At 43.3% G+C, this 18,620-nt stretch overlaps 11 pseudogenes; all 11 read right to left on the bottom strand.

Annotated features, from left to right (window-relative positions):
• Window positions 1-776: 776 nt before the first annotated feature.
• On the bottom strand, window positions 777-1,040 carry LOC130316738 (U2 spliceosomal RNA; annotated as a pseudogene).
• Window positions 1,041-2,504: 1,464 nt separating this feature from the next.
• LOC130316739 (U2 spliceosomal RNA) lies at window positions 2,505-2,768 on the bottom strand (annotated as a pseudogene).
• A 1,469-nt stretch (window positions 2,769-4,237) lies between these two features.
• LOC130316740 (U2 spliceosomal RNA) lies at window positions 4,238-4,501 on the bottom strand (annotated as a pseudogene).
• Window positions 4,502-5,966: 1,465 nt separating this feature from the next.
• On the bottom strand, window positions 5,967-6,230 carry LOC130316752 (U2 spliceosomal RNA; annotated as a pseudogene).
• A 1,485-nt stretch (window positions 6,231-7,715) lies between these two features.
• LOC130316741 (U2 spliceosomal RNA) lies at window positions 7,716-7,979 on the bottom strand (annotated as a pseudogene).
• Window positions 7,980-9,461: 1,482 nt separating this feature from the next.
• On the bottom strand, window positions 9,462-9,725 carry LOC130316754 (U2 spliceosomal RNA; annotated as a pseudogene).
• Window positions 9,726-11,185: 1,460 nt separating this feature from the next.
• Window positions 11,186-11,449, bottom strand: LOC130316742 (U2 spliceosomal RNA; annotated as a pseudogene).
• Window positions 11,450-12,931: 1,482 nt separating this feature from the next.
• On the bottom strand, window positions 12,932-13,195 carry LOC130316743 (U2 spliceosomal RNA; annotated as a pseudogene).
• A 1,476-nt stretch (window positions 13,196-14,671) lies between these two features.
• LOC130316744 (U2 spliceosomal RNA) lies at window positions 14,672-14,935 on the bottom strand (annotated as a pseudogene).
• A 1,479-nt stretch (window positions 14,936-16,414) lies between these two features.
• Window positions 16,415-16,678, bottom strand: LOC130316745 (U2 spliceosomal RNA; annotated as a pseudogene).
• Window positions 16,679-18,164: 1,486 nt separating this feature from the next.
• LOC130316757 (U2 spliceosomal RNA) lies at window positions 18,165-18,419 on the bottom strand (annotated as a pseudogene).
• Window positions 18,420-18,620: the final 201 nt, after the last annotated feature.

The following is an 18,620-nucleotide window of genomic DNA, read 5'->3' on the forward strand; positions in this document are numbered from 1 at the left end:
GTCAGCAACTCCATATACATTTTTTTTTCTTCATGCTTCTTTCTTCATCCTTTTTTCTTTCTGTCATTCAGACTTTCATTCATTCGATCTCTCTCACTCACTTGCTTTAACTCATTTGTTCTCACTCACTCACTCACTCACTCAATCACTCACTCACTCATTCACTCTCACTCACTCTCACTCTCTCACTCACTCGCTCACTAAGTCAGTCTCTCTCTCTCTCTCTCTTTTTCTTTTTATATATATTTTTTTCCGTCTTCTTCTTCTTCTTCTTCTTCTTCTTCAGACCCTGTCATAGCACTAATGCCTTTCCAATACCACCAGCAGATGGAGACACTCCATTGCAACATTGGTTGTGAGCAGCAGTTTCTAAAAACAAATGCCTCATGGCGGATTTCCCATCCATCAATGGATGGTAAATTTTGTTTTTATCATTCACTGACCACAGAAACCAATGCATGGTCAAGCAACAGCAATGACACACCCTTGTGTATAGGCATGAGACCCTCATGTCATTTAACAGGATTCAGCACCACCCACAAGACAGCTACCTGTCATGTCATGTCAAACCTGCACAGGTGTGCTAGATTATTATTATTTAGTTTTATTTTATTTTTTTACACCAATCAGTGTGCAAACATGGTCATTAAAACGCTAAATGAATAGACGTTCATAAACCAGTCAGTGCAACTCATCATTTTGGTCTCCAATTCTCAAACTCAAATTCTCACCCACGGAGGATTAAATGAGAATCTTTCTTGTTTAACACTGGAATGGGGTGGTGCACTGTTCACTACCCGAAGATACTGCCACATCGGGTCAATGCATAGGGCGACAGAAGCAAGCTTCCAAATCAGCTCCCTTTCTCAAAAATCCATTTAATTTATGGTCCCCAGATAGGGAACGTATGTATCAGTATGTGCTCACAAGTCACCCAAGTGCAAGTATTCACACAAAAAAAAACGTGCCTCAGGATGCGATCTGTCGCAAGATCCTTTCTTTTTTTACACTTGATCTAAGCCAAAAGGCCTAGAGGGGATAACCGGGAAAGGGGTGGACCCAACCATGTCCCCTTCATGAGCACTCACATTACTCATAGGAATGGAAGGAAGGCTGGCAGCCAACCAGCCTCCCATACACTTTCTGGGTGGGTGGCAGTCAGCCACCCATACATACATACAGCACAGGCTAAACCCACATCATCACTTAAAAAAAGGACAGGCGACCATTGCACTCTGATGGAGCATTTAGCAATGCAATCCATAGCCTGGCTTTTGCCTGAACCCCCATCACTCCTCCTCTTGCATATAAGACAATATTTCAGATCTGCATATGAAAACAACACGCCTACCTTTGTTGCACATAGCTGCCTGCCTGTCTCTAGTTACCCCACTGGCTGTAGCTGCGTCCCTTCCGACATGGAATAACACCAACTGTAACGATAAACTGAAAATTAACAGTATAAACCTGCATCATTTTGGACTCTGGTATTTGCTGAATCCGGGTGACCTGACAATCGATGGTGGTGCCGCTGGTGATTCTGGCCTTCTTGGAATCTGTTGGGCCTATGTGTTAGCTCACACATCACTTGGGTATCCATGGTAACTACCACAACATGGTCATCTGCAGTTTACATCTAGCCCGTGGCATTGAATGGCATTTTAAAAGTGCTAAGGGTCCTGGTGCAATAATCCTCCCATGAGGATCAGCCTCAACGGCTTTGTAGATTGCACTCATGTCAGCAACTCCATATACATTTTTTTTTCTTCATGCTTCTTTCTTCATCCTTTTTTCTTTCTGTCATTCAGACTTTCATTCATTCGATCTCTCTCACTCACTTGCTTTAACTCATTTGTTCTCACTCACTCACTCACTCAATCACTCACTCACTCATTCACTCTCACTCACTCTCACTCTCTCACTCACTCGCTCACTAAGTCAGTCTCTCTCTCTCTCTCTCTTTTTCTTTTTATATATATTTTTCCGTCTTCTTCTTCTTCTTCTTCTTCTTCAGACCCTGTCATAGCACTAATGCCTTTCCAATACCACCAGCAGATGGAGACACTCCATTGCAACATTGGTTGTGAGCAGCAGTTTCTAAAAACAAATGCCTCATGGCAGATTTCCCATCCATCAATGGATGGTAAATTTTGTTTTTATCATTCACTGACCACAGAAACCAATGCATGGTCAAGCAACAGCAATGACACACCCTTGTGTATAGGCATGAGACCCTCATGTCATTTAACAGGATTCAGCACCACCCACAAGACTGCTACCTGTCATGTCATGTCAAACCTGCACAGGTGTGCTAGATTATTATTATTTAGTTTTATTTTATTTTTTTACACCAATCAGTGTGCAAACATGGTCATTAAAACGCTAAATGAATAGACGTTCATAAACCAGTCAGTGCAACTCATCATTTTGGTCTCCAATTCTCAAACTCAAATTCTCACCCACGGAGGATTAAATGAGAATCTTTCTTGTTTAACACTGGAATGGGGTGGTGCACTGTTCACTACCCGAAGATACTGCCACATCGGGTCAATGCATAGGGCGACAGAAGCAAGCTTCCAAATCAGCTCCCTTTCTCAAAAATCCATTTAATTTATGGTCCCCAGATAGGGAACGTATGTATCAGTATGTGCTCACAAGTCACCCAAGTGCAAGTATTCACACAAAAAAAAACGTGCCTCAGGATGCGATCTGTCGCAAGATCCTTTCTTTTTTTACACTTGATCTAAGCCAAAAGGCCTAGAGGGGATAACCGGGAAAGGGGTGGACCCAACCATGTCCCCTTCATGAGCACTCACATTACTCATAGGAATGGAAGGAAGGCTGGCAGCCAACCAGCCTCCCATACACTTTCTGGGTGGGTGGCAGTCAGCCACCCATACATACATACAGCACAGGCTAAACCCACATCATCACTTAAAAAAAGGACAGGCGACCATTGCACTCTGATGGAGCATTTAGCAATGCAATCCATAGCCTGGCTTTTGCCTGAACCCCCATCACTCCTCCTCTTGCATATAAGACAATATTTCAGATCTGCATATGAAAACAACACGCCTACCTTTGTTGCACATAGCTGCCTGCCTGTCTCTAGTTACCCCACTGGCTGTAGCTGCGTCCCTTCCGACATGGAATAACACCAACTGTAACGATAAACTGAAAATTAACAGTATAAACCTGCATCATTTTGGACTCTGGTATTTGCTGAATCCGGGTGACCTGACAATCGATGGTGGTGCCGCTGGTGATTCTGGCCTTCTTGGAATCTGTTGGGCCTATGTGTGAGCTCACACATCACTTGGGTATCCATGGTAACTACCACAACATGGTCATCTGCAGTTTACATCTAGCCCGTGGCATTGAATGGCATTTTAAAAGTGCTAAGGGTCCTGGTGCAATAATCCTCCCATGAGGATCAGCCTCAACGGCTTTGTAGATTGCACTCATGTCAGCAACTCCATATACATTTTTTTTTCTTCATGCTTCTTTCTTCATCCTTTTTTCTTTCTGTCATTCAGACTTTCATTCATTCGATCTCTCTCACTCACTTGCTTTAACTCATTTGTTCTCACTCACTCACTCACTCAATCACTCACTCACTCATTCACTCTCACTCACTCTCACTCTCTCACTCACTCGCTCACTAAGTCAGTCTCTCTCTCTCTCTCTCTTTTTCTTTTTATATATATTTTTTTCCGTCTTCTTCTTCTTCTTCTTCTTCTTCTTCAGACCCTGTCATAGCACTAATGCCTTTCCAATACCACCAGCAGATGGAGACACTCCATTGCAACATTGGTTGTGAGCAGCAGTTTCTAAAAACAAATGCCTCATGGCGGATTTCCCATCCATCAATGGATGGTAAATTTTGTTTTTACCATTCACTGACCACAGAAACCAATGCATGGTCAAGCAACAGCAATGACACACCCTTGTGTATAGGCATGAGACCCTCATGTCATTTAACAGGATTCAGCACCACCCACAAGACAGCTACCTGTCATGTCATGTCAAACCTGCACAGGTGTGCTAGATTATTATTATTTAGTTTTATTTTATTTTTTTACACCAATCAGTGTGCAAACATGGTCATTAAAACGCTAAATGAATAGACGTTCATAAACCAGTCAGTGCAACTCATCATTTTGGTCTCCAATTCTCAAACTCAAATTCTCACCCACGGAGGATTAAATGAGAATCTTTCTTGTTTAACACTGGAATGGGGTGGTGCACTGTTCACTACCCGAAGATACTGCCACATCGGGTCAATGCATAGGGCGACAGAAGCAAGCTTCCAAATCAGCTCCCTTTCTCAAAAATCCATTTAATTTATGGTCCCCAGATAGGGAACGTATGTATCAGTATGTGCTCACAAGTCACCCAAGTGCAAGTATTCACACAAAAAAAAACGTGCCTCAGGATGCGATCTGTCGCAAGATCCTTTCTTTTTTTACACTTGATCTAAGCCAAAAGGCCTAGAGGGGATAACCGGGAAAGGGGTGGACCCAACCATGTCCCCTTCATGAGCACTCACATTACTCATAGGAATGGAAGGAAGGCTGGCAGCCAACCAGCCTCCCATACACTTTCTGGGTGGGTGGCAGTCAGCCACCCATACATACATACAGCACAGGCTAAACCCACATCATCACTTAAAAAAAGGACAGGCGACCATTGCACTCTGATGGAGCATTTAGCAATGCAATCCATAGCCTGGCTTTTGCCTGAACCCCCATCACTCCTCCTCTTGCATATAAGACAATATTTCAGATCTGCATATGAAAACAACACGCCTACCTTTGTTGCACATAGCTGCCTGCCTGTCTCTAGTTACCCCACTGGCTGTAGCTGCGTCCCTTCCGACATGGAATAACACCAACTGTAACGATAAACTGAAAATTAACAGTATAAACCTGCATCATTTTGGACTCTGGTATTTGCTGAATCCGGGTGACCTGACAATCGATGGTGGTGCCGCTGGTGATTCTGGCCTTCTTGGAATCTGTTGGGCCTATGTGTTAGCTCACACATCACTTGGGTATCCATGGTAACTACCACAACATGGTCATCTGCAGTTTACATCTAGCCCGTGGCATTGAATGGCATTTTAAAAGTGCTAAGGGTCCTGGTGCAATAATCCTCCCATGAGGATCAGCCTCAACGGCTTTGTAGATTGCACTCATGTCAGCAACTCCATATACATTTTTTTTTCTTCATGCTTCTTTCTTCATCCTTTTTTCTTTCTGTCATTCAGACTTTCATTCATTCGATCTCTCTCACTCACTTGCTTTAACTCATTTGTTCTCACTCACTCACTCAATCACTCACTCACTCATTCACTCTCACTCACTCTCACTCTCTCACTCACTCGCTCACTAAGTCAGTCTCTCTCTCTCTCTCTCTTTTTCTTTTTATATATATTTTTTTCCGTCTTCTTCTTCTTCTTCTTCTTCTTCTTCAGACCCTGTCATAGCACTAATGCCTTTCCAATACCACCAGCAGATGGAGACACTCCATTGCAACATTGGTTGTGAGCAGCAGTTTCTAAAAACAAATGCCTCATGGCGGATTTCCCATCCATCAATGGATGGTAAATTTTGTTTTTATCATTCACTGACCACAGAAACCAATGCATGGTCAAGCAACAGCAATGACACACCCTTGTGTATAGGCATGAGACCCTCATGTCATTTAACAGGATTCAGCACCACCCACAAGACAGCTACCTGTCATGTCATGTCAAACCTGCACAGGTGTGCTAGATTATTATTATTTAGTTTTATTTTATTTTTTTACACCAATCAGTGTGCAAACATGGTCATTAAAACGCTAAATGAATAGACGTTCATAAACCAGTCAGTGCAACTCATCATTTTGGTCTCCAATTCTCAAACTCAAATTCTCACCCACGGAGGATTAAATGAGAATCTTTCTTGTTTAACACTGGAATGGGGTGGTGCACTGTTCACTACCCGAAGATACTGCCACATCGGGTCAATGCATAGGGCGCCAGAAGCAAGCTTCCAAATCAGCTCCCTTTCTCAAAAATCCATTTAATTTATGGTCCCCAGATAGGGAACGTATGTATCAGTATGTGCTCACAAGTCACCCAAGTGCAAGTATTCACACAAAAAAAAACGTGCCTCAGGATGCGATCTGTCGCAAGATCCTTTCTTTTTTTACACTTGATCTAAGCCAAAAGGCCTAGAGGGGATAACCGGGAAAGGGGTGGACCCAACCATGTCCCCTTCATGAGCACTCACATTACTCATAGGAATGGAAGGAAGGCTGGCAGCCAACCAGCCTCCCATACACTTTCTGGGTGGGTGGCAGTCAGCCACCCATACATACATACAGCACAGGCTAAACCCACATCATCACTTAAAAAAAGGACAGGCGACCATTGCACTCTGATGGAGCATTTAGCAATGCAATCCATAGCCTGGCTTTTGCCTGAACCCCCATCACTCCTCCTCTTGCATATAAGACAATATTTCAGATCTGCATATGAAAACAACACGCCTACCTTTGTTGCACATAGCTGCCTGCCTGTCTCTAGTTACCCCACTGGCTGTAGCTGCGTCCCTTCCGACATGGAATAACACCAACTGTAACGATAAACTGAAAATTAACAGTATAAACCTGCATCATTTTGGACTCTGGTATTTGCTGAATCCGGGTGACCTGACAATCGATGGTGGTGCCGCTGGTGATTCTGGCCTTCTTGGAATCTGTTGGGCCTATGTGTTAGCTCACACATCACTTGGGTATCCATGGTAACTACCACAACATGGTCATCTGCAGTTTACATCTAGCCCGTGGCATTGAATGGCATTTTAAAAGTGCTAAGGGTCCTGGTGCAATAATCCTCCCATGAGGATCAGCCTCAACGGCTTTGTAGATTGCACTCATGTCAGCAACTCCATATACATTTTTTTTTCTTCATGCTTCTTTCTTCATCCTTTTTTCTTTCTGTCATTCAGACTTTCATTCATTCGATCTCTCTCACTCACTTGCTTTAACTCATTTGTTCTCACTCACTCACTCACTCACTCAATCACTCACTCACTCATTCACTCTCACTCACTCTCACTCTCTCACTCACTCGCTCACTAAGTCAGTCTCTCTCTCTCTCTCTCTTTTTCTTTTTATATATATATTTTTCCGTCTTCTTCTTCTTCTTCTTCTTATTCTTCTTCTTCTTCTTCAGACCCTGTCATAGCACTAATGCCTTTCCAATACCACCAGCAGATGGAGACACTCCATTGCAACATTGGTTGTGAGCAGCAGTTTCTAAAAACAAATGCCTCATGGCGGATTTCCCATCCATCAATGGATGGTAAATTTTGTTTTTATCATTCACTGACCACAGAAACCAATGCATGGTCAAGCAACAGCAATGACACACCCTTGTGTATAGGCATGAGACCCTCATGTCATTTAACAGGATTCAGCACCACCCACAAGACAGCTACCTGTCATGTCATGTCAAACCTGCACAGGTGTGCTAGATTATTATTATTTAGTTTTATTTTATTTTTTTACACCAATCAGTGTGCAAACATGGTCATTAAAACGCTAAATGAATAGACGTTCATAAACCAGTCAGTGCAACTCATCATTTTGGTCTCCAATTCTCAAACTCAAATTCTCACCCACGGAGGATTAAATGAGAATCTTTCTTGTTTAACACTGGAATGGGGTGGTGCACTGTTCACTACCCGAAGATACTGCCACATCGGGTCAATGCATAGGGCGACAGAAGCAAGCTTCCAAATCAGCTCCCTTTCTCAAAAATCCATTTAATTTATGGTCCCCAGATAGGGAACGTATGTATCAGTATGTGCTCACAAGTCACCCAAGTGCAAGTATTCACACAAAAAAAAACGTGCCTCAGGATGCGATCTGTCGCAAGATCCTTTCTTTTTTTACACTTGATCTAAGCCAAAAGGCCTAGAGGGGATAACCGGGAAAGGGGTGGACCCAACCATGTCCCCTTCATGAGCACTCACATTACTCATAGGAATGGAAGGAAGGCTGGCAGCCAACCAGCCTCCCATACACTTTCTGGGTGGGTGGCAGTCAGCCACCCATACATACATACAGCACAGGCTAAACCCACATCATCACTTAAAAAAAGGACAGGCGACCATTGCACTCTGATGGAGCATTTAGCAATGCAATCCATAGCCTGGCTTTTGCCTGAACCCCCATCACTCCTCCTCTTGCATATAAGACAATATTTCAGATCTGCATATGAAAACAACACGCCTACCTTTGTTGCACATAGCTGCCTGCCTGTCTCTAGTTACCCCACTGGCTGTAGCTGCGTCCCTTCCGACATGGAATAACACCAACTGTAACGATAAACTGAAAATTAACAGTATAAACCTGCATCATTTTGGACTCTGGTATTTGCTGAATCCGGGTGACCTGACAATCGATGGTGGTGCCGCTGGTGATTCTGGCCTTCTTGGAATCTGTTGGGCCTATGTGTTAGCTCACACATCACTTGGGTATCCATGGTAACTACCACAACATGGTCATCTGCAGTTTACATCTAGCCCGTGGCATTGAATGGCATTTTAAAAGTGCTAAGGGTCCTGGTGCAATAATCCTCCCATGAGGATCAGCCTCAACGGCTTTGTAGATTGCACTCATGTCAGCAACTCCATATACATTTTTTTTTCTTCATGCTTCTTTCTTCATCCTTTTTTCTTTCTGTCATTCAGACTTTCATTCATTCGATCTCTCTCACTCACTTGCTTTAACTCATTTGTTCTCACTCACTCACTCACTCACTCAATCACTCACTCACTCATTCACTCTCACTCACTCTCACTCTCTCACTCACTCGCTCACTAAGTCAGTCTCTCTCTCTCTCTCTCTTTTTCTTTTTATATATATTTTTTTCCGTCTTCTTCTTCTTCTTCTTCTTCTTCTTCTTCTTCTTCAGACCCTGTCATAGCACTAATGCCTTTCCAATACCACCAGCAGATGGAGACACTCCATTGCAACATTGGTTGTGAGCAGCAGTTTCTAAAAACAAATGCCTCATGGCGGATTTCCCATCCATCAATGGATGGTAAATTTTGTTTTTATCATTCACTGACCACAGAAACCAATGCATGGTCAAGCAACAGCAATGACACACCCTTGTGTATAGGCATGAGACCCTCGTGTCATTTAACAGGATTCAGCACCACCCACAAGACAGCTACCTGTCATGTCATGTCAAACCTGCACAGGTGTGCTAGATTATTATTATTTAGTTTTATTTTATTTTTTTACACCAATCAGTGTGCAAACATGGTCATTAAAACGCTAAATGAATAGACGTTCATAAACCAGTCAGTGCAACTCATCATTTTGGTCTCCAATTCTCAAACTCAAATTCTCACCCACGGAGGATTAAATGAGAATCTTTCTTGTTTAACACTGGAATGGGGTGGTGCACTGTTCACTACCCGAAGATACTGCCACATTGGGTCAATGCATAGGGCGACAGAAGCAAGCTTCCAAATCAGCTCCCTTTCTCAAAAATCCATTTAATTTATGGTCCCCAGATAGGGAACGTATGTATCAGTATGTGCTCACAAGTCACCCAAGTGCAAGTATTCACACAAAAAAAAACGTGCCTCAGGATGCGATCTGTCGCAAGATCCTTTCTTTTTTTACACTTGATCTAAGCCAAAAGGCCTAGAGGGGATAACCGGGAAAGGGGTGGACCCAACCATGTCCCCTTCATGAGCACTCACATTACTCATAGGAATGGAAGGAAGGCTGGCAGCCAACCAGCCTCCCATACACTTTCTGGGTGGGTGGCAGTCAGCCACCCATACATACATACAGCACAGGCTAAACCCACATCATCACTTAAAAAAAGGACAGGCGACCATTGCACTCTGATGGAGCATTTAGCAATGCAATCCATAGCCTGGCTTTTGCCTGAACCCCCATCACTCCTCCTCTTGCATATAAGACAATATTTCAGATCTGCATATGAAAACAACACGCCTACCTTTGTTGCACATAGCTGCCTGCCTGTCTCTAGTTACCCCACTGGCTGTAGCTGCGTCCCTTCCGACATGGAATAACACCAACTGTAACGATAAACTGAAAATTAACAGTATAAACCTGCATCATTTTGGACTCTGGTATTTGCTGAATCCGGGTGACCTGACAATCGATGGTGGTGCCGCTGGTGATTCTGGCCTTCTTGGAATCTGTTGGGCCTATGTGTTAGCTCACACATCACTTGGGTATCCATGGTAACTACCACAACATGGTCATCTGCAGTTTACATCTAGCCCGTGGCATTGAATGGCATTTTAAAAGTGCTAAGGGTCCTGGTGCAATAATCCTCCCATGAGGATCAGCCTCAACGGCTTTGTAGATTGCACTCATGTCAGCAACTCCATATACATTTTTTTTTCTTCATGCTTCTTTCTTCATCCTTTTTTCTTTCTGTCATTCAGACTTTCATTCATTCGATCTCTCTCACTCACTTGCTTTAACTCATTTGTTCTCACTCAATCACTCACTCACTCATTCACTCTCACTCACTCTCACTCTCTCACTCACTCGCTCACTAAGTCAGTCTCTCTCTCTCTCTCTCTTTTTCTTTTTATATATATTTTTTTCCGTCTTCTTCTTCTTCTTCTTCTTCTTCTTCTTCAGACCCTGTCATAGCACTAATGCCTTTCCAATACCACCAGCAGATGGAGACACTCCATTGCAACATTGGTTGTGAGCAGCAGTTTCTAAAAACAAATGCCTCATGGCGGATTTCCCATCCATCAATGGATGGTAAATTTTGTTTTTATCATTCACTGACCACAGAAACCAATGCATGGTCAAGCAACAGCAATGACACACCCTTGTGTATAGGCATGAGACCCTCATGTCATTTAACAGGATTCAGCACCACCCACAAGACAGCTACCTGTCATGTCATGTCAAACCTGCACAGGTGTGCTAGATTATTATTATTTAGTTTTATTTTATTTTTTTACACCAATCAGTGTGCAAACATGGTCATTAAAACGCTAAATGAATAGACGTTCATAAACCAGTCAGTGCAACTCATCATTTTGGTCTCCAATTCTCAAACTCAAATTCTCACCCACGGAGGATTAAATGAGAATCTTTCTTGTTTAACACTGGAATGGGGTGGTGCACTGTTCACTACCCGAAGATACTGCCACATCGGGTCAATGCATAGGGCGACAGAAGCAAGCTTCCAAATCAGCTCCCTTTCTCAAAAATCCATTTAATTTATGGTCCCCAGATAGGGAACGTATGTATCAGTATGTGCTCACAAGTCACCCAAGTGCAAGTATTCACACAAAAAAAAACGTGCCTCAGGATGCGATCTGTCGCAAGATCCTTTCTTTTTTTACACTTGATCTAAGCCAAAAGGCCTAGAGGGGATAACCGGGAAAGGGGTGGACCCAACCATGTCCCCTTCATGAGCACTCACATTACTCATAGGAATGGAAGGAAGGCTGGCAGCCAACCAGCCTCCCATACACTTTCTGGGTGGGTGGCAGTCAGCCACCCATACATACATACAGCACAGGCTAAACCCACATCATCACTTAAAAAAAGGACAGGCGACCATTGCACTCTGATGGAGCATTTAGCAATGCAATCCATAGCCTGGCTTTTGCCTGAACCCCCATCACTCCTCCTCTTGCATATAAGACAATATTTCAGATCTGCATATGAAAACAACATGCCTACCTTTGTTGCACATAGCTGCCTGCCTGTCTCTAGTTACCCCACTGGCTGTAGCTGCGTCCCTTCCGACATGGAATAACACCAACTGTAACGATAAACTGAAAATTAACAGTATAAACCTGCATCATTTTGGACTCTGGTATTTGCTGAATCCGGGTGACCTGACAATCGATGGTGGTGCCGCTGGTGATTCTGGCCTTCTTGGAATCTGTTGGGCCTATGTGTTAGCTCACACATCACTTGGGTATCCATGGTAACTACCACAAAATGGTCATCTGCAGTTTACATCTAGCCCGTGGCATTGAATGGCATTTTAAAAGTGCTAAGGGTCCTGGTGCAATAATCCTCCCATGAGGATCAGCCTCAACGGCTTTGTAGATTGCACTCATGTCAGCAACTCCATATACATTTTTTTTTCTTCATGCTTCTTTCTTCATCCTTTTTTCTTTCTGTCATTCAGACTTTCATTCATTCGATCTCTCTCACTCACTTGCTTTAACTCATTTGTTCTCACTCACTCACTCACTCACTCACTCAATCACTCACTCACTCATTCACTCTCACTCACTCTCACTCTCTCACTCACTCGCTCACTAAGTCAGTCTCTCTCTCTCTCTCTCTCTTTTTCTTTTTATATATATTTTTTTCCGTCTTCTTCTTCTTCTTCTTCTTCTTCTTCTTCAGACCCTGTCATAGCACTAATGCCTTTCCAATACCACCAGCAGATGGAGACACTCCATTGCAACATTGGTTGTGAGCAGCAGTTTCTAAAAACAAATGCCTCATGGCGGATTTCCCATCCATCAATGGATGGTAAATTTTGTTTTTATCATTCACTGACCACAGAAACCAATGCATGGTCAAGCAACAGCAATGACACACCCTTGTGTATAGGCATGAGACCCTCATGTCATTTAACAGGATTCAGCACCACCCACAAGACAGCTACCTGTCATGTCATGTCAAACCTGCACAGGTGTGCTAGATTATTATTATTTAGTTTTATTTTATTTTTTTACACCAATCAGTGTGCAAACATGGTCATTAAAACGCTAAATGAATAGACGTTCATAAACCAGTCAGTGCAACTCATCATTTTGGTCTCCAATTCTCAAACTCAAATTCTCACCCACGGAGGATTAAATGAGAATCTTTCTTGTTTAACACTGGAATGGGGTGGTGCACTGTTCACTACCCGAAGATACTGCCACATCGGGTCAATGCATAGGGCGACAGAAGCAAGCTTCCAAATCAGCTCCCTTTCTCAAAAATCCATTTAATTTATGGTCCCCAGATAGGGAACGTATGTATCAGTATGTGCTCACAAGTCACCCAAGTGCAAGTATTCACACAAAAAAAAACGTGCCTCAGGATGCGATCTGTCGCAAGATCCTTTCTTTTTTTACACTTGATCTAAGCCAAAAGGCCTAGAGGGGATAACCGGGAAAGGGGTGGACCCAACCATGTCCCCTTCATGAGCACTCACATTACTCATAGGAATGGAAGGAAGGCTGGCAGCCAACCAGCCTCCCATACACTTTCTGGGTGGGTGGCAGTCAGCCACCCATACATACATACAGCACAGGCTAAACCCACATCATCACTTAAAAAAAGGACAGGCGACCATTGCACTCTGATGGAGCATTTAGCAATGCAATCCATAGCCTGGCTTTTGCCTGAACCCCCATCACTCCTCCTCTTGCATATAAGACAATATTTCAGATCTGCATATGAAAACAACACGCCTACCTTTGTTGCACATAGCTGCCTGCCTGTCTCTAGTTACCCCACTGGCTGTAGCTGCGTCCCTTCCGACATGGAATAACACCAACTGTAACGATAAACTGAAAATTAACAGTATAAACCTGCATCATTTTGGACTCTGGTATTTGCTGAATCCGGGTGACCTGACAATCGATGGTGGTGCCGCTGGTGATTCTGGCCTTCTTGGAATCTGTTGGGCCTATGTGTTAGCTCACACATCACTTGGGTATCCATGGTAACTACCACAACATGGTCATCTGCAGTTTACATCTAGCCCGTGGCATTGAATGGCATTTTAAAAGTGCTAAGGGTCCTGGTGCAATAATCCTCCCATGAGGATCAGCCTCAACGGCTTTGTAGATTGCACTCATGTCAGCAACTCCATATACATTTTTTTTTCTTCATGCTTCTTTCTTCATCCTTTTTTCTTTCTGTCATTCAGACTTTCATTCATTCGATCTCTCTCACTCACTTGCTTTAACTCATTTGTTCTCACTCACTCACTCACTCAATCACTCACTCACTCATTCACTCTCACTCACTCTCACTCTCTCACTCACTCGCTCACTAAGTCAGTCTCTCTCTCTCTCTCTCTCTCTTTTTCTTTTTATATATATTTTTTTCCGTCTTCTTCTTCTTCTTCTTCTTCTTCTTCTTCAGACCCTGTCATAGCACTAATGCCTTTCCAATACCACCAGCAGATGGAGACACTCCATTGCAACATTGGTTGTGAGCAGCAGTTTCTAAAAACAAATGCCTCATGGCGGATTTCCCATCCATCAATGGATGGTAAATTTTGTTTTTATCATTCACTGACCACAGAAACCAATGCATGGTCAAGCAACAGCAATGACACACCCTTGTGTATAGGCATGAGACCCTCATGTCATTTAACAGGATTCAGCACCACCCACAAGACAGCTACCTGTCATGTCATGTCAAACCTGCACAGGTGTGCTAGATTATTATTATTTAGTTTTATTTTATTTTTTTACACCAATCAGTGTGCAAACATGGTCATTAAAACGCTAAATGAATAGACGTTCATAAACCAGTCAGTGCAACTCATCATTTTGGTCTCCAATTCTCAAACTCAAATTCTCACCCACGGAGGATTAAATGAGAATCTTTCTTGTTTAACACTGGAATGGGGTGGTGCACTGTTCACTACCCGAAGATACTGCCACATCGGGTCAATGCATAGGGCGACAGAAGCAAGCTTCCAAATCAGCTCCCTTTCTCAAAAATCCATTTAATTTATGGTCCCCAGATAGGGAACGTATGTATCAGTATGTGCTCACAAGTCACCCAAGTGCAAGTATTCACACAAAAAAAAACGTGCCTCAGGATGCGATCTGTCGCAAGATCCTTTCTTTTTTTACACTTGATCTAAGCCAAAAGGCCTAGAGGGGATAACCGGGAAAGGGGTGGACCCAACCATGTCCCCTTCATGAGCACTCACATTACTCATAGGAATGGAAGGAAGGCTGGCAGCCAACCAGCCTCCCATACACTTTCTGGGTGGGTGGCAGTCAGCCACCCATACATACATACAGCACAGGCTAAACCCACATCATCACTTAAAAAAAGGACAGGCGACCATTGCACTCTGATGGAGCATTTAGCAATGCAATCCATAGCCTGGCTTTTGCCTGAACCCCCATCACTCCTCCTCTTGCATATAAGACAATATTTCAGATCTGCATATGAAAACAACACGCCTACCTTTGTTGCACATAGCTGCCTGCCTGTCTCTAGTTACCCCACTGGCTGTAGCTGCGTCCCTTCCGACATGGAATAACACCAACTGTAACGATAAACTGAAAATTAACAGTATAAACCTGCATCATTTTGGACTCTGGTATTTGCTGAATCCGGGTGACCTGACAATCGATGGTGGTGCCGCTGGTGATTCTGGCCTTCTTGGAATCTGTTGGGCCTATGTGTTAGCTCACACATCACTTGGGTATCCATGGTAACTACCACAACATGGTCATCTGCAGTTTACATCTAGCCCGTGGCATTGAATGGCATTTTAAAAGTGCTAAGGGTCCTGGTGCAATAATCCTCCCATGAGGATCAGCCTCAACGGCTTTGTAGATTGCACTCATGTCAGCAACTCCATATACATTTTTTTTTCTTCATGCTTCTTTCTTCATCCTTTTTTCTTTCTGTCATTCAGACTTTCATTCATTCGATCTCTCTCACTCACTTGCTTTAACTCATTTGTTCTCACTCACTCACTCACTCACTCAATCACTCACTCACTCATTCACTCTCACTCACTCTCACTCTCTCACTCACTCGCTCACTAAGTCAGTCTCTCTCTCTCTCTCTCTTTTTCTTTTTATATATATTTTTTTCCGTCTTCTTCTTCTTCTTCTTCTTCTTCTTCTTCTTCAGACCCTGTCATAGCACTAATGCCTTTCCAATACCACCAGCAGATGGAGACACTCCATTGCAACATTGGTTGTGAGCAGCAGTTTCTAAAAACAAATGCCTCATGGCGGATTTCCCATCCATCAATGGATGGTAAATTTTGTTTTTATCATTCACTGACCACAGAAACCAATGCATGGTCAAGCAACAGCAATGACACACCCTTGTGTATAGGCATGAGACCCTCATGTCATTTAACAGGATTCAGCACCACCCACAAGACAGCTACCTGTCATGTCATGTCAAACCTGCACAGGTGTGCTAGATTATTATTATTTAGTTTTATTTTATTTTTTTACACCAATCAGTGTGCAAACATGGTCATTAAAACGCTAAATGAATAGACGTTCATAAACCAGTCAGTGCAACTCATCATTTTGGTCTCCAATTCTCAAACTCAAATTCTCACCCACGGAGGATTAAATGAGAATCTTTCTTGTTTAACACTGGAATGGGGTGGTGCACTGTTCACTACCCGAAGATACTGCCACATCGGGTCAATGCATAGGGCGACAGAAGCAAGCTTCCAAATCAGCTCCCTTTCTCAAAAATCCATTTAATTTATGGTCCCCAGATAGGGAACGTATGTATCAGTATGTGCTCACAAGTCACCCAAGTGCAAGTATTCACACAAAAAAAAACGTGCCTCAGGATGCGATCTGTCGCAAGATCCTTTCTTTTTTTACACTTGATCTAAGCCAAAAGGCCTAGAGGGGATAACCGGGAAAGGGGTGGACCCAACCATGTCCCCTTCATGAGCACTCACATTACTCATAGGAATGGAAGGAAGGCTGGCAGCCAACCAGCCTCCCATACACTTTCTGGGTGGGTGGCAGTCAGCCACCCATACATACATACAGCACAGGCTAAACCCACATCATCACTTAAAAAAAGGACAGGCGACCATTGCACTCTGATGGAGCATTTAGCAATGCAATCCATAGCCTGGCTTTTGCCTGAACCCCCATCACTCCTCCTCTTGCATATAAGACAATATTTCAGATCTGCATATGAAAACAACACGCCTACCTTTGTTGCACATAGCTGCCTGCCTGTCTCTAGTTACCCCACTGGCTGTAGCTGCGTCCCTTCCGACATGGAATAACACCAACTGTAACGATAAACTGAAAATTAACAGTATAAACCTGCATCATTTTGGACTCTGGTATTTGCTGAATCCGGGTGACCTGACAATCGATGGTGGTGCCGCTGGTGATTCTGGCCTTCTTGGAATCTGTTGGGCCTATGTGTTAGCTCACACATCACTTGGGTATCCATGGTAACTACCACAACATGGTCATCTGCAGTTTACATCTAGCCCGTGGCATTGAATGGCATTTTAAAAGTGCTAAGGGTCCTGGTGCAATAATCCTCCCATGAGGATCAGCCTCAACGGCTTTGTAGATTGCACTCATGTCAGCAACTCCATATACATTTTTTTTTCTTCATGCTTCTTTCTTCATCCTTTTTTCTTTCTGTCATTCAGACTTTCATTCATTCGATCTCTCTCACTCACTTGCTTTAACTCATTTGTTCTCACTCACTCACTCACTCACTCAATCACTCACTCACTCATTCACTCTCACTCACTCTCACTCTCTCACTCACTCGCTCACTAAGTCAGTCTCTCTCTCTCTCTCTCTTTTTCTTTTTATATATATTTTTTTCCGTTCGTCTTCTTCTTCTTCTTCTTCTTCTTCTTCTTCTTCTTCAGACCCTGTCATAGCACTAATGCCTTTCCAATACCACCAGCAGATGGAGACACTCCATTGCAACATTGGTTGTGAGCAGCAGTTTCTAAAAACAAATGCCTCATGGCGGATTTCCCATCCATCAATGGATGGTAAATTTTGTTTTTATCATTCACTGACCACAGAAACCAATGCATGGTCAAGCAACAGCAATGACACACCCTTGTGTATAGGCATGAGACCCTCATGTCATTTAACAGGATTCAGCACCACCCACAAGACAGCTACCTGTCATGTCATGTCAAACCTGCACAGGTGTGCTAGATTATTATTATTTAGTTTTATTTTATTTTTTTACACCAATCAGTGTGCAAACATGGTCATTAAAACGCTAAATGAATAGACGTTCATAAACCAGTCAGTGCAACTCATCATTTTGGTCTCCAATTCTCAAACTCAAATTCTCACCCACGGAGGATTAAATGAGAATCTTTCTTGTTTAACACTGGAATGGGGTGGTGCACTGTTCACTACCCGAAGATACTGCCACATCGGGTCAATGCATAGGGCGACAGAACAAATCAGCTCCCTTTCTCAAAAATCCATTTAATTTATGGTCCCCAGATAGGGAACGTATGTATCAGTATGTGCTCACAAGTCACCCAAGTGCAAGTATTCACACAAAAAAAAACGTGCCTCAGGATGCGATCTGTCGCAAGATCCTTTCTTTTTTTACACTTGATCTAAGCCAAAAGGCCTAGAGGGGATAACCGGGAAAGGGGTGGACCCAACCATGTCCCCTTCATGAGCACTCACATTACTCATAGGAATGGAAGGAAGGCTGGCAGCCAACCAGCCTCCCATACACTTTCTGGGTGGGTGGCAGTCAGCCACCCATACATACATACAGCACAGGCTAAACCCACATCATCACTTAAAAAAAGGACAGGCGACCATTGCACTCTGATG

This window comes from Hyla sarda, unplaced genomic scaffold (assembly GCF_029499605.1).
Source record: "Hyla sarda isolate aHylSar1 unplaced genomic scaffold, aHylSar1.hap1 scaffold_1950, whole genome shotgun sequence".
NCBI classification, from domain to species: domain Eukaryota; kingdom Metazoa; phylum Chordata; class Amphibia; order Anura; family Hylidae; genus Hyla; species Hyla sarda.